Genomic DNA, 16,747 nt, shown 5'->3' on the forward strand with positions numbered 1-16,747 from the left:
GATGCTCTTTGTAAGTTTCTCTTGTCTTCATTCATCCATTTTCATTTTGATCTGAGATCGATTGGTGGAGTATTGAGGAAGAATGACTTTCTGTAATAGTGGAAGCCGTGGGCGTGCCCTAGTTTGTCATTTTTTAAGCTTCAAACTTTTGTTTCTTCCAATGAACCAATAGATGCCTTTAAATTTCAGGGAGGAAGAATGTAACATTATATTTTTCAAAGTTTGTTTTCTTTTTGTTAACTCCTGTTTAAATATTGGTGCTTAACGACCACAGTTTGGGTTCGAAAGACTTACCTCGAATCAAATCCATCATGGCCATGAGTAGGAGCCAAGTCTAAGACACCTTACTGCATGCCCTTGGATATTCAGATCCCATTGAATATACAGAGAAAAAGATTTTTGAAAAAAAGTTTCAATAAAATCTTAGCACATCTATGAATGTTCAATAGAATTATTCATTAAGAATGATTTTTTTATGATTTGGGTCATAAAATTAATCCAAACCCTGGCATTTCAATCCAATGCCATAGATTATGTATCTACCTGATCTTTTCCGAATAGAGTTTCCCAGTTGTTTTCTCCCATGAGTTGTTTACTGTCAAAATAATGGAGTGCAAGACGATAATTCAAATCTCCAAGCCAAATAATTCGACTGCAAAAGGAAAGAAAATATAGAACCAAATCAGACAGACATCATATTACATAAACCTTTGTCATAAATTATTATAGATAATTGTAAGATCTCATATGAAGTTTTCTCATTTTCTTTTTCTTTAAAAATTTAATGGTATTGAGTTATTCAATATCTATTTGGGAGTATAAGGATACAATATTAAAACCTACTCATGCTCCAAAATTCTCTCTGGGGTTTTCTGTGAGAGAATCTTGTTTATTTGGCGAAAGTGGGTCTTCTTCATTATCTCCCTCACATCAGAATTCCTCAATATCTCATCACCTTCTTTCTCTCCTGATGTCAAATGGCTACAAACAAAGCAAAAGCTTGTCTGATTGAATAGCATGCTGATCAAAACAGAGCCCTGTATACAAGTAAAATATCTGTTAAATAGGTATTCCTCTAGAGTATGAGTAATCTTAGATACAATAATATTGAACAACTTTTAAAATCTTGAAATGAACTATTCCCTACAATAATAGTTCATTTGAATAATGTGGAAAACATGAAACAAGTTTTCTAATTATACCTTGTTTCCAAGGTAGCCCATTAGCCCACAACCAACACAAGAAACTTTTATATCTCTGACATGTTTTCTTAGATCACTATGCACCCAAACACACAGAAAAATGCCAACCATCTGTTTGCTAGCTGCCAAGCAATAATCTGGCCCACTTGAATTAAAGTTGTAATTCATCTCACCCAAGTTGGATGAGGATCTTTCTGATGAAGAACTGTATGAGATTGGGCTACGGTAAAGAGAATATGGTGAATCTCTCCCACTAAATGAACTTTCATCTTCTGATGAAAGTGATCCAGATGGAGCAAAATTATTATGCCCTTAAGAACCCTCAAAATCAGAATCAAAACTGTAAATTTGATCCTCTAAAGATATTGACCCATCCTTTCTACAAAATGTAAAACTGATGCTTTGATTTCTATCTTTGTTCAATGTATGGCGAATAAGGGCTAACCATTTTGCAGCGAGACCATTGTCTTCTATACCCAATATGTTCCCAGCATTTAATGGCACAATTTCCTAAAACCTGCAAAAACAATTGAGATATCCAAAAAAGGGGGTTAAAACTAAGGAATATAACATCTTCTCTGAGAGGAGATAATATCAATATCAATAAATGAAAAGGTCATGGGAAGACTTCTTTTTTGATGTTCGATGAATATCTTTCACTTTCAGTGGTTTGGAGAGAACAATTAGTTAGTTGATTTTTAATTATATAAATATATTCATTATATATAAATTATAAGTTATATAAAAATAATTAATTTTGATAACAAATGCATTAAGCATAAATAGACTAATAATTAAATGTTAAAATGAGTATCTTTTGAAAGTTTTAGTTATGTATGTATATGACGTAGTAACTAAATGCAATTAAATGGATCCTTTACTTTTGAAAGAGAGGTTTTGTAAAATATGGGATTCAGGGATTGTGAAGCCTTAATCAGTGATGTTTCTATCATTTTTTAAGAGTATTACCATGACTTTTAGCTTTTTCCTTTTTATCCACAAATTGATGGCTTTATGTGACTAAGATTCCCATTATGGAAGACACTGCTTAAGGTTCATGGAATTTCATAATTTATTAGTTGCTCTATCAGTATATTGAATGCTCAGATTCCAAGTTTTTGAGAAAAAGGTTCAGATTTTGAGATTGAGAACTTAGTTTTGCCGATGCAATCTATAATTTTCTAAGTTTAAGCAGTTATTTTTTAAACTATAAAAATGAATAGTAGAAAAAATGCAACAGAATATTATTTAGGAGAAAGCTGTTGTTCCTAATTGAAACTGATTGACAACAAGCTAATTACATTTAATACAGCTCCTATTGCCAACATTTTTTAATATACACTTCATTCATGATATCTTTTTTGTTCAGACACCAAGCTTTTGATTAGTCTGACTCAGGTTTTTATCCAAGAAATTTAGTCTTTTGGAAGCTGCTATCTATGCTTGTGAAGTTTGTATTTGATTTTTTTATTGTTAGCTATTGATGGTCAGCATGTAGTAAAATTGAGTAACTGGCATGTTGGGGTAATCAAACTGAAAAAAGTAAAATGAAAGCTGTTTATTTTTAGACCTCAAATGCACACTACATAGGCACAGTTGTTATACTACACCTGCAATTAAAGATAGTGAGATGAGATTCCACTTGATAATCTCTAGAAGATAGTTGATCAAGGGCCACTTCCAAGCAAATCAAAAGATTGGATGAACACTCAGACAAAGGAGGAATCACCCTAGCCCAACAGGAACAACATTACCTGTATGCACCAAACAAAATGACTTACCCATGAATTGAAACCCAATTGACTAGAAAAAGAAGAGAACATGTTTTCTGTTGATACAACTGATTGGAATGAAATGAGAGGATATTCTTTTTACCCAAAAACATAGATATCTACTGGAGTTGATGATACCTATTCATCCAAATTGAGGCCACTGTGGGGCACTTCACCTCCTCCATTCCATGTTCCCACAAATACCCTGCAACCCCAAAAAAACAAATTGAAGTCATATTTTTCTTGTAATGCAACATGGGTTAAATTGATAGCTTAGTGTTTTAGAAGAAAATATTTTTATAGGTAGTGGCAAAACAGTAACACCTTATCTGAATTTATCTGAATCCACTTTAATGAGTGATATACCTTAGATCTTGCACGTTTGTATCCTAAGACATATATGGCTCATGTCTTTTTGGTGTGTCATATGTAGGTCTGGTCACCAAATTTTCTGTCATGTTTGAGAAAAGTAGTAAGAATTACAACTGTGCTAATTTAGATATACAAATAGGATCATGGAACCTGATTCAAAATGTTGATTAATACAAAATCTATTTGTACCAACTTATCATTTTTATTTGTATCAAGTATGAAACCTTGAAAACTTGAATTCTACTTGGCCACTAAATAGACCTCCCCTCATTAGAAAATCTAATAACAATTGACATCAATGCAAAGATAGGAAAGAGTGGTTCCCAATGAGTTCATTGTTAGATTGTGGTGACTGATCAGGAAAGTATTGGACATATTATGGCCGACATATGGCCGACATGTTATAACCCTAAAGAGATTTAATACTTGTATAAAAAGGGCTTAGGGTTGGGTATTTTTATGTGTGGTGATACAAAATTGGCTCTTGCGGCAGTATTGAGCTGTAAGGGATTACGGATTGTAATCAGGTTGTAATCACTGGACTGTAATAAGATCGGACTTGCTGTTTGGTGGACGTAGCCCAGGGATTGGGTGAACCATGTTAAATCTTGGTGCCTTGTGTTCATTTCTGTGTGTTCTATTATTTCTGTTATTGGTTATATTTACATGTAGTTTTTTATTTCTGTCTGTGGTTTATCCTAACAAGTGGTATCAGAGCCTAGTTGTTTCTCAGTTATCCTCTGCAGGAAAGTCTCACGGTTAAGTGGGAGTCTCACGGTTGAGTGGGAGCAATGGCAGATGATGGTAAGCTAAGGGTTGATAGGTTTAATGGGAAGAACTTCTAGTTATGGAAGATGCAAATGGAAGACTATTTATATCAGAAGAATTTATGGAAGCCGTTGGAAGGAAAAGCCAAGAATCAGGGAACTATGTCAGAGGCTGAATGGGATCTTTTGGACAGAAAAGCACTCGGAAGCATTCGGTTATGCTTGGCACCATCGGTGGCATTTAATATTACAAAAGCAAAGATGACAGAAGATTTGATGAAAACCCTAGCGACACTGTATGAAAAGCCCTCCGCTTCAAATAAGGTATTTCTCATGAAGCGTTTATTTAATATGAAAATGGCAGAAGGTGGATCTGTTGCAGATCATTTAAATGAGTTTAATACTATTACTAGTCAATTATCTTTTGTGGGTATCAATTTTGATGAAGAAATTAGGGCTCTCTTGATTTTGTGTTCTTTGCCTGAAAGCTGGAATGGCTTGGTAATGGCGGTGAGTAATTCTGTTCCTGGATCAAGTACCCTAAAATATGATGATGTGATCGATGTTATTTTAAGTGAGGAAACTCGTAGAAAATCCTCAGGTGGATCTACATCAGGAAGTGCTTTAAATGCACAAAGCAGGGGCAGAATGACTGAAAGAGGAAGTAACTCTGGAAATCGTGGGAAATCAAGAGGAAAGTCAAAGGGGAGGAGGTCTCAATTGAGAGGACCAAATGATTGCTGGTACTGTGGGAAACTAGGGCACAAAAAGAAAGATTGCTGGACTCGAAAGAAAAATGAAGGAGATAAATCAGATGGAGACAAAGAGGCAAATGTGGTAAGTAATAAATCCGAAGAGGATGCTTTGCTTCTGTCTTTAGAGAGTGTTGATGATTCATGGGTTTTAGATTCTGGTGCTTCTTTTCATGCTACACCTCATAGAGGTTATTTCATTGATTATGTCCAAGGGGATTTTGGGCTTGTTTATTTGGGGGATAATGAACCCTGTCAGATTGTTGGAAAGGGAAAAATTAAGATTAAGTTGCAGAATGGGAATCATTGGCTACTACATGAGGTAAGACATGTTCCAAAGCTGAGTAGGAATTTAATTTCAGCAGGGCAACTCGGTGATGAGGGTTGTGTAATTACTTTTAATGATAAAAATTGGAAGGTTTCAAAAGGTTCCCTTGTAGTAGCAAAAGGTGTGAAAGTAGGCACCTTATATCTTTGTACAGGTCATATTGTTCCTTCTACTTTGATTGTTTCAGAGAAAAATGAATATTCAGGAACAATTACTGCAGTTGAGCAGGGAGACCAAATAGCTGTTGTAGATTCTGATACAGCGCTGTGGCACAATAGACTTGGGCACATGAGTGAGAAAGGTATGAAAGTACTTCATTCAAGGAAAGTTTTACCAGGTCTAAAATGTGTGAATATGGATTTCTGTGAAAGTTGTGTGTATGGAAAACAAAAGAGAGTGAGTTTTGTAAAGACAGGGAAGGAAAACAAAAAGGAGAAATTAGAGCTTGTGCATATAGATGTATGGGGACCGGCTCAGGTATCTTCCCTTGGTGGCTCTCATTATTATGTTACATTTATTGATGACGCAACTAGAAAAGTATGGGTTTATTTCCTTAGACAGAAATCTGATGTATTTCAAACTTTTAAGAAATGGAAATGCTTGGTTGAAAATGAGACTGGTAAGAAATTAAAATGTCTCAGATCTGATAATGGTGGTGAGTATTGCAGTCATGAATTTGAAGATTATTTCTCCACTAATGGTATTCGTAGACAAAAAACTATTCTAAGGACTCCACAGGAAAATGGAGTGGTTGAACGCATGAATAGGACTATAATGGAGCGCGCAAGGAGCATGAGGTTGCATGCTGGGTTGCCCTTACACATGTGGGCAGAGGCTGTCAATACTACAGTATATTTGATTAATAGAGGTCCCTCTACTCCTTTGGGCTGTGGTATTCCAGAGGAAGCATGGACTGGTAAGAAGGTGAGTTATTCTTTTCTCAAGACCTTCGGTTGTGAAGCTTTTGCTCATATAGACTCTGAAAATAGAACCAAGCTAGAAGCGAAATCAAAGAAATGTGTCTTTGTTGGATATGGCATTAATGAATTTGGCTATAGGCTTTGGGATTTTTGAAAATCACAAAATTATAAGAAGCCGAGATGTCATATTCAATGAAAAAGTATTGTACAAAGATCTGTTGTAGCAACATGAGAAGAAAGAAGATGATTATGTAGTGCTGGATGATACTCCAAAAGCTGATGTTCCAGCCATTCCTCATGATGTGCAACAACTGCAACAACAAATACCACACACACCAGTGAATGTTAGACGGTCAACAAGGCCAATTAGACCTCCACAAAGGTTTTCTCCCTCTTTGTATTCTATTTTACTTACTGATGCTGGTGAACCTGAAAGTTATGATGAAGCTGTGCAGGTGGATACTAAGATTTAGTGGGAGTCTGCAATGAAAGATGAAATGGACTCTTTGCTGAAAAATAAGACATGGGATTTGTGCAAGTTGCCTGCAGGTAAAAAGGCTTTATAGAATAAATGGGTTTACAGGTTGAAAGAAGAGGAAGGAGGTAAGAAAAGATTTAAGGCCAGGTTAGTTGTAAAAGGATTTGCACAGAAAAAGGGAATTGATTTTGATGAGATATTTTCTCCTGTTGTTAAAATGACTTCTATTCGTACTATTTTAAGTCTTGTGGCTACTGAAGATTTGCATTTAGAGCAGATGGATGTTAAAATAGCCTTTTTTCATGGTGATTTGGATGAAGAAATATATATGGCTCAGCCACAGGGTTTTGAGGTCAAAGGTAAGGAGAACTTAGTGTGCAAATTGAAGAAAAGTTTATATGGCCTGAAGCAAGCACCTCGGCAATGGTATATGAAATTTGACAGTTTTATGCATGAGCATGGATATAACAGGTGTCATTCAAATTACTGTGTTTATTTTAAGAGGTTGGATGCTGATAGCTACATTATTTTATGTCTCTATGTTGATGATATGCTTATAGCTGGGTCTAACATGCATCATATTAAGGGGCTAAAATGCCAGTTAGCACATGCATTTGCTATGAAGGATTTGGGGGCAGCAAAACAAATCCTTGGTATGAAGATTTGCAGAGATAGGAAGAACAGAACATTGACGCTATCTCAAGCTGATTATGTTGAGAAGGTGTTGCAACGTTTCTCTATGGAGAATGCTAAAGCTGTCAGCACACCTTTACCTGGTCATTTGAAATTGACTAAGGAGATGTGTCCCAAGACACAGGAAGAGGAGGATAAGATGTCCAAGGTACCCTATGCTTCAGCTATAGGAAGTTTGATGTATGTTATGGTATGCACTAGGCCAGATATTGCACATGCAGTGGGAGTCGTTAGCAGGTATATGAGTCATCCAGGTTTTGAGCATTGGCATGCTGTCAAGTGGATTCTCAGATATTTGAGAGGAACATCCAATAAGTGTTTACACTTTGGGGGCTCTACTACTGATTTACAGGGCTATGTTGACTCAGATTTGGCTGGGGATATTGATACCAGGCGGAGTACTACATGTTATGTCTTTACTGTTGGTGGGGCAGCCGTGAGCTGGGTTTCTAGGCTACCGAAGATTAATGCTCTCTCCACTACAGAGGCAGAGAATGTTGCTGCTACAGAGGCAGCCAAAGAGATGATATGGCTCCAGTTCTTCTTGGAAGAATTGGGACATCCTTAGAAGGATAATTATTTGTTCACAGATAGTCAGAGTGCCATTCATCTTGCTAAGAATTTAGCTCTGCATTTTAAGACCAAACACATACAGTTGCGGTACCATTTCATTCGGTCAGTTTTGGGGGATGGACAGTTAAAGTTGGAGAAGATACATACCAATGAAAATCCAGCAGATATGTTGACAAAGGTTGTCACAAGGGAGAAGTTGAACTCCTCTTTAGCTTCAGTTGGTCTTTTAGACTAAATGTGAATAAAAGAATAGCAGAGTCCAGGGTGGTTTGATCCAGTGTGAGCCCCATGCGGTAGTTGTATTGCTACAGGATCAATCTCCAAGTGGGAGATTGTTGTTTAGTGTGGAGCCTGATCAGTCCCCAAGTGGGAGATTGTTAGATTGTGGTGACTGATCAAGAAAGTACTGTACATACTTCATAAATAGTGGGGTTCGGGGCATCGGCCCGAGAAATTTTTTTTTTTTGGAAGTAGCCGACATGGTAGCCGACATATTATGGCCGACATATGGCCGACATGTTATAACCCTAAAGCGGTTTAATACTTGTATAAAAAGGGCTTAGGGTTGGGTATTTTTATGTGTGGTGATACGAAATTGGTTCTTGCGGCGATATTGAGCTGTAAGGGATTACGGATTGTAATCAGGTTGTAATCACTGGACTGTAATAAGATCGGACTTGTTGTTTGGTGGACGTAGCCCAGGGATTGGGTGAACCACGTTAAATCTTGGTGCCTTGTGTTCATTTCTGTGTGTTCTATTATTTCTGTTATTGGTTATATTTGCATGTAGTTTTTTATTTCTGTCCGTGGTTTATCCTAACATTGATGTCTTTTGGTAAGTTATCAAATTAACACCCAACTTATCATTTTTTTCAAAATAGTGATTTGAGCACCAAAATATTTGACCTTATACTAGAAAAATTAACTTTTTTTAAGAGCACTGATTTGTAGTATTAGAGGTCTCCATGAGAAATTTGAAATATCTTAGGATAAACTACACTTCATTGAAGCAAGCTAGAAAGTTTTCAAAAGTAAAAGCAATAGTGCAATACGACCATGAACGTCCAAAACAAGGACAAATTAAACCACAGTTATAAAAATCAAGTGCACATTCTTCCTTGTGAGAATGGGATTACCTTCAATAAATCCATCAGCTTGAAACTTTTCAGGTTTTGACTTTATATTTAGCCATTTCGTGGCAACCAACTTCGGCCATGAATACTGCACATACAAAAAACCAAGCAAGATCATTTAATCAACTTCATTGTCTACAAAATATGGGTCGATCAATGTATATGGTAATGTTAAAAGAGTGTTTCGGTGAAACATGCCTTATTCTTCTTTTCATCCATTGGTAGAGACAAGTTGAATAGAATGATGATGTAGCTAGAAATGTGGGTCTTAAGAGTTTAGCAACCCTACCACTCTTTTATATAGATAGCAGAGAATGGATGGAAACGTTTTTCTTATTTACAGAGATTCTGCTTAGCTATGGGCTGACATCACAGCTAAGAAGAAATATATTTGTAAATAAGAATGGAGAACCACTATTTTGACAAGCAACCAAAAGACTAGACATAGAAAGCTCTATCAATGGAGAAGAATGATTTTGACTTATTAGTTGGACTGTCAAGGTTTACATGGCTTGCAATTTATAAAAAGTATTCTGTATTTTAAAGTATGATTTGAACTAATCACATGGTTACACCGAGCTTCTCTTTTCGTGGATTTCTTATAGTTTAAGATCTAAAAGTTTGAGCAATAGGTTGAGTGGCGCAAACATTATGAAATCATGTTTTAGCTTAGAAATTGGCATGTGGAAGTATCATATTGACATTTGATTTTATATTCAAATTTAGTAACTACTAAAAGTTGATAGAAATCATATTTTATGGGAAGAATAATGGCTGCCCAATTTAAAATTTGAAATTGGATGGTGCATGTTAGAAGCATCTCTTACTTTGAATGGAGTTAATAATTTCTATAAAGTATTTAAAAGTAAACAAATTATTTGTAAGTAAGCAATGTATTGAAATAGAAATTATAAGAATTGAGATTTTAATATCTTAAATTCATGAAAGTTGATATTTATTTATTTAATAGATTAGTGTTTGTTATGTTCTTATGTATAAAGAAGTATATTTCATTACTTATCCCATTTGACCTTAGGACAAGCATGTGACAAAATATTATTCATACTTTTGTTGATAACAAACCCTTTGTTGCTGACATACTGAAATATAAAATATGAAATGCACAGCCAAGATAACTTAAATTAATAAATGAAGTAAAATATGAAAGATTAATTACACTAAGTTGCCAATTGTTTTTGGAAATGAAGTGAAAAATAGTGTTTTTCTTAAAAATTGTAGGCAGAAAAAGGTTTTAATGTGGATTTGGATAAGTATTACCACAAAAATTATGTTTTTCCCTACTATCAAATCAGTTTTATAGGGAAGAATCATCATGAATTTAATAACAACTCGCGTAGCAATCTAGCTTGTGAGTACTAAACAAGTTTTGCAATTATGGTTAGAATGTTTTACTCTTTTCTTACCTCATTTGTCAAGGTCTGAATGCATTGATGCTTCTTAGGCTTCAGTCTCACGATCCCATTAATTAAGTCTATTTTACAAAAAATATTTTTAGCTGGGACTTGTGCGAGCTTTAGAATTAACTTTTCCTATGTTTGGATAGAATTAAAACTTAAAATGTTATATGTATATTTCTCTCTTTTGATTTATTTTATTCTCTTGCTCTAGGAACAACTCTTCCTATATCATTTCCAGTTGATTGTTATTTGAGATTGGCACTCTAATGTTGTTTACCTAGTCCCCTTATTCATTAAAACTAATATAGTTTAAAATTCAAGTTTAATTTATGTTTTCAAATAGGAGAAGGTTTTGCAATTTCTCACCTGGACCCTATCAAAGTGATTTGTTAATTTGTGTTTGGCTGCTTATAAGTTTTCATCTCCAGTAAATCATTATCCTAAAGTTGTTTGCATTATGTGAAGATACTGTATCATTATGATATTACTATTGGTTGACTGCAGGAACTTGGCTTCCATTGTGATAAAATTCAAGGTGAATGTCGTGCTAAATTTGCATGCCACCTAGATTGTTTTGCTTGGATCAAGTGTGACAGTTATCTACCACAAGGTAGCCAGGGCCTGAAGGTGCTAGTTCTATCTATCAAAACACTGTAACTTCTAATAGTTAAATAGCTTTTTGTTAGAGTTTCTATATTATGTTTAGAAGGAGCTTAAATTTAGAGAAATAGATCAAGACTTGCTCCAGATATTATTTAATCATTTGTGCTTGGTGAATGCATTTTATGCCCAGCCTAAAATTAAAATGGAATTTATCCTTGGCTTAGACTGTGCAAGTTTTCCTTTTTCACATATATGCCAAAATGAATTTTTTTCATTAATTGTAATTTTAATTCTATGAACCTCCTCTTCTTTTCCCTTCAAGATCTTGTGTCTTACTGTCTTGATGTTTCTAAATAGTGGGCATATTCTTATGTATATTTCCTATGTTTGTGGTAGTAGTAACACTATAAACAAAAAAATTGTCATTGATTTTGGAGCTGTAGTTTTATTTTAGACTTGCAAAACCTCTTCATCTAGAAGTAGAACATCCCTAATCCAAACTTGGTAGAAAGTGTACATTTCATTTTACACGTGTTCTAGAAGGTTACTTTTCAAACAATTTTATCTCAAGTTGCACTTTGCTTAAAGGATAGAATGCACTATGAACCTTTTAAATTGGTAGTTTCATGAATCTTGATTTTGTTTTAAGATAGGATAACAATTGAGTGGATGTCTTGTTTGAGATTAAAATGGTGGGTATATGTTTAATCTAGTTCTGTATCATATTGCCTACCAACTTTCTTCAACACACTAAAAAAGTTCTTTAAATGGCATTCTCTACTTTTTGTTTTCTACATGTTTTGAGTTTTTTGTTTTCGGTGAATTTCTGTGAAAGGAGATTCCTCCCATTATATTGAAAGAAAGTAATTTGATTACAATGACTTCCTATAATTTGGCTAAGATCATGATGCGAATGCCTTGAGTGATGTCTTGCAGTCTTTTGATCTGATCAAGAGAAAATAGATTTCATTGAAGTTTATAAAATAAGCATATGTTTGCATGTTATTCGTTGCTAGTCTTTTCATCAGAGTGATGCATGCATCATGTCTTCGCTCTTACTTGCTGTTGAAATGCATCCTCAACCAGGCCTCCTTTTGAATCTCTTCTCAAACCAGCAAGTGTTGTCAATGCCACAAACCTATAGACTCGATTCACTGTGTTGTTGATCACTCTTCTACCACATTCAAATTTTTTGAGTGATTTGTATTTTGTTTAGTAGATGTATTCATGTTTTAAGCTATAGACAAAGAATAAAAAATATGCAAGTATTTGGCAGCAAATTAATATTACCAAGCATTTATCTTTTCCAGACTCGAAAGTCTGGACCTGACAATAAGAATCTTTTCATGGAAATCAAATTAAGTAGGGTTTCATATTTTACAAATGTTTAAATCTATTTTACATAAATACTTGATCTAATAAAGCTGCTATTGTTGGTGGATACAGAATAGTTTGGAAACACCTAGTAGCATATTCAAAATGTCAAGCATGCAACAGGATCAGCTATACCATTTGGAAACAACTTGTGGTTCTCTTCTATACGAGCTGTAGGTAAAATTGTTTTATATGAGATTCTTTCTTTTTGTTGAAAAAATGGATAAATTGTGTGCTTATTTTAGTTGAATTCATGCTGGTTTTCCCACTGGAGAATTGTATCTTAAAGTCTGTTGGCCTTGCTGAATTTCTTTTAACTTTTTGAGTCTATTTCCTTTCAGCCGAAATATGTTTCTAATAAAAGAATTTGCAGATTTACACGGGTTTATTTTTCTAGGTATTAATGATATCTGTGATGATGATAACACAATGAAGCTTATGAATCATAATGTTTTAATAGCCTGAAAGAGATTTGGGTGAGATATTAACTAGCAGTTGGTTGATTTCAATTGATATGGGATGAAATAGGGGAACCAGATGATGAAAGAGATAAAATGTTGCTTCAGCTCGAACAAGAGTGTTTGGAGGTATACACACGCAAAGTGGATCAAGTGAACTGATCGAGGGCTCAGCTTCATTAGATGATAGCAGATTATGAATCAGAGCTTGGAGATCGCCCTCTGCTCAAGCAGGTTTAGTAATAACTCGCTGTAAGATTCAGCAAAATGTTTCTTACTTAATTATTATAGATAAACAATCTCCTAAACACATTATGAGAGACTCTTTAGACCACTCTGGCTTAATGGAATTTATGAGTCTTTGTATCATTACCTTTTATGTCAAAATTTTGAAGCGGAACATGTGCACACACTTTGATTATGTAGGGAGAAAGAAAGCTAGGTAGCTTGAAGGAACAACTCGAAGCTATTACTCCACACTTGGAAGAAATGCGACGGAGAAAGGAAGACCAGATTAAGCAGATTGTGGATGTTAAGACACAAATTCAAAGCATTTCAAATGAAATTACTGGATATATGCAGCTCAATCCTTCTGCTGTTAGTGTAGACTATAGTGATTTATCTGTAAGAAAGCTTGAAGAAATTCAGAGGCAACTCCAAGAACTTCAAGAGGAGAAGGTAAGGATTTTATGACTGGTTCATTTCATATTTTTCTCAAACATCTAGGCTTTGTTATGTTATGTCGGCAATTTTAAGGGATTCAGACTTTCTTCAGTCCAATGGCCAATCTGCAATATAGAATTATTGTTTGCAAGTATGTGATAATATTATTACTTGTGAGATCAATTGTAATCACTGCAATTCAATCAGTTTTTCCTGTTGTTAATTCATAGTTCCCTACTTTTCAGCGACACGTTTCTTTAATCTTAATGCTTTGTTCACTCTCCCATCTTACTGAATGTTTGAATTCTTCTTTTATATGTAGAGATCCTTTTAAAATATTTATTCTCTAGATTGCATATAAAATTCTAATATGTGACCCCAATTATTCTAATCTGATTCTGGCTTGAAAACATATTATGAGGTAGTTGTCATTGGTGTCTATTTTTCATTTATGAGGGGCTTTTAATGCTTTCTTCACTCTCCCATCTCACTGAATGTTTGAAGTCTTGTTTTATATGTAGAGATCCTTTTAAAATATTTATTCTCTAGATTGCATATAAAGTTCTAATATAAAGTTCTAATATGTGACCCCAATTATTCTTATCTGATTCTAGCTTGAAAACATATTATGAGGTAGTTGTCATTGATGTCTATTTTTCATTTATGAGGGGCTTTTTTTCAGACGCTAGACTGATTGTTTTTCATTTTTTTTTTGCTAACATTTGATGAATTTTGATGGCCAATAACATAAGATGTGTCAAAATACCATTTCTTAAACTGTATATGTCAACCTACTTGTGCTTTGTCTTAATTTACCATAAACTTCCTCCTGATTACCACATCATTTCATTTAATGTGTCCTGACACCTTTATTACATTCATTGTCTTTGTTCCACATTTCCTTGTTCTCACTCTCTATTTTTTTTACCCCAAAATAATTGCTTGTTCAAAGTAATTGAGTATTGTAATACCCTTCATGAATTATACTCGGTCCTTGGCATAGATTTCTCATACACTGTGAAAGAAGTGCATCCAAGCTTGGATGAGTCAGAACAAGAAAAGAGAATTAGTGATGATACTATTGAAAGACTAGCAATGACAATTCATAGATTGTGAGAAGAAAAAAGAAATAGAATGCAAAAGGTAAGTTCTTTTATAGGGCATTTGTTTTAATTGCACAACTTATTTTATTTTGTTGTATTGTTTTGTGCAAGTTGTGTGTTTTGTGATCTGTGTCTGTGCTAAAACTCTTCTACTACGGATGTTTACAGCTTCAAGATTTGGCTACTACTATGCTTGAACTCTAGAATTTAATGGACACACCTGTTGAAGAGCAACTGATGTTCCAGAGTGTTACTTGTAATATTGTAGCTTCAGAGCATGAAATTTTCTCTCCCAATTATTTGTCAGAGGAATTCATTGAAAATGTATGCAGGTTGACCTATATCCAATCTGATGTTTGCAGATATTGATGTCATTCTTGTGCATGTAAGCTCACTTTTTCTTTTTGTATATGTAATATGATTATGATTCTACAGGTTGAAGCAAACGTTGCAAGGCTAGAGGAGTTGAAAGGAAGAAAGATGAAGGAACTTGTTCTAAAGAAGCGAACAGAGTTGGAAGAAATTTGTAGAAGAACTCATTTTTTTTCATAGAAAGTAATATTGCTATGGATGAAGCAATTGCCTCCCTGGATTCAGGTAAATTTTTGGCACTGCTTGTTTTGCTTCTTATGTTAGAATATAACCAAAGATATCTATTTTCACTCAGACAACTGATGTGATTTTGGTTTCATCTCTTAATGTTTTCAGGGTTGGTTGATCCATCAGTACTTCTTGAAACTGTTGAAGAACAGATTGCTTTGACTAAAGAAGAGGCATTTAGCAGGAAGGAAATCCTTGAGAAAGTTGAAAAATGGATATTTGCATGTGAAGAGGAGGTCTGGCTGGAGGATTATAACAAGGTATACAATATAACAAATAGTCAATTCTATATTTACAATAGTACGGTGCTTTTATCTAATGCTATGCATGAATCCAACAGGGATATGATACATGCATGTATTATTGTTGGATTTTTATTAATGTATGAACCTTTGCAGGCATTCAAGGCAAACATCATTTGTTCCAACAAGCATCACTCTAAACCAGAAAAGTTTTACAATGGGCATCTACTTGAGAGTGAAACATATATTGGAGGCCATGTTGAATGTCTTGAAAGTAGTGTCTTCCGCTCTGACCTTCCTACAAAATTTTTTCTTGAACCTTCAGCTTATCAGGTGCCTTTCTGGTCAAAATTTCTTTTGAAAGAATATATTTTGCAAGAATTTTTTGTTGAGTACTATGTTATCAAATTCTTCATTGGCATGCCCAAAGTCTACTCCCATTCTTGCAAAAGTCTGATCCTTATCATATTCTTGCTAAAGTCTTTCCAAATTCTGTTAAACGAACCCAACAAAAAATTTGTAGATAATGCTTTTTCATATAAGACTTAGCTCTGCAATGTGCTTGTAACATCTGGCTCTGAATTTTCTAGTTCTTTGGTGTCTGCTGATTGGTGTAGGTATTGTTAAATGAGCATTGTGGAAGCAAGTATAGTATTTTAGGGAATATACATCTCGAATAACAACCGTTGTTGGGGAAAAGCGTGCTTCAAGTATTGTAAGCAATGCACTTTACTACTTGGCTACAGGGAATGCTGATTGGGGTGTTATTTATTTCTTCAATATAGGAAATGTTAACAGTAACCGCGCTAGGATCTGTACAATGCTGGAGCCAAAAAGTTCATAGTAGCAAGGCTATCGATCTTGGGATGTTCACCTTAAAATAGAACATTTCTTACTATGGCAGGGAGGCCATGCAATGTAAGAATAAATGGTGCATCACTCCACTTCAACAGAAACTGGGCACCTGCTCTCTCCAACTTGGAGAGCTCACTGCCAGGATCAACTATTGTTTACTCAGACATCTATGACATTGCAGTGGATGCTATTGCTTATCTATGACATCTATACAAGTTTTTCACCATATAGCTTGGATGGACCAAAATATTCATCACTAAAACCTTGTAGTTTTGATTCTGATTGTGGATGTTCTCAAGCAAATCAAAATTTTGCTTCTTACCAGAGTAATTCCTTCCAAACTTTGAAATTTCATATCAAACCAAACATTGAACTGATTAAAAATCCAACCTTGCTAATTGTGTGAATGTGTTCCATAAAGATAGAGGTTTCACACATCAC

The 16,747-nt window shown here is 34.7% G+C and overlaps 2 pseudogenes; one reads left to right on the top strand and one right to left on the bottom strand.

Annotated features, from left to right (window-relative positions):
- Window positions 1-531: 531 nt before the first annotated feature.
- LOC149568713 (type I inositol polyphosphate 5-phosphatase 4-like) lies at window positions 532-9,209 on the bottom strand (annotated as a pseudogene).
- Window positions 9,210-12,490: 3,281 nt separating this feature from the next.
- LOC149568714 (65-kDa microtubule-associated protein 3-like) lies at window positions 12,491-16,510 on the top strand (annotated as a pseudogene).
- The last annotated feature ends 237 nt before the right edge of the window (window positions 16,511-16,747 follow it).

This window comes from Cupressus sempervirens, chromosome 3, assembly GCF_028749045.1.
Source record: "Cupressus sempervirens isolate cs-2001-9-10 chromosome 3, ASM2874904v1, whole genome shotgun sequence".
In the NCBI taxonomy this organism is placed as follows: Eukaryota; Viridiplantae; Streptophyta; class Pinopsida; order Cupressales; family Cupressaceae; genus Cupressus; species Cupressus sempervirens.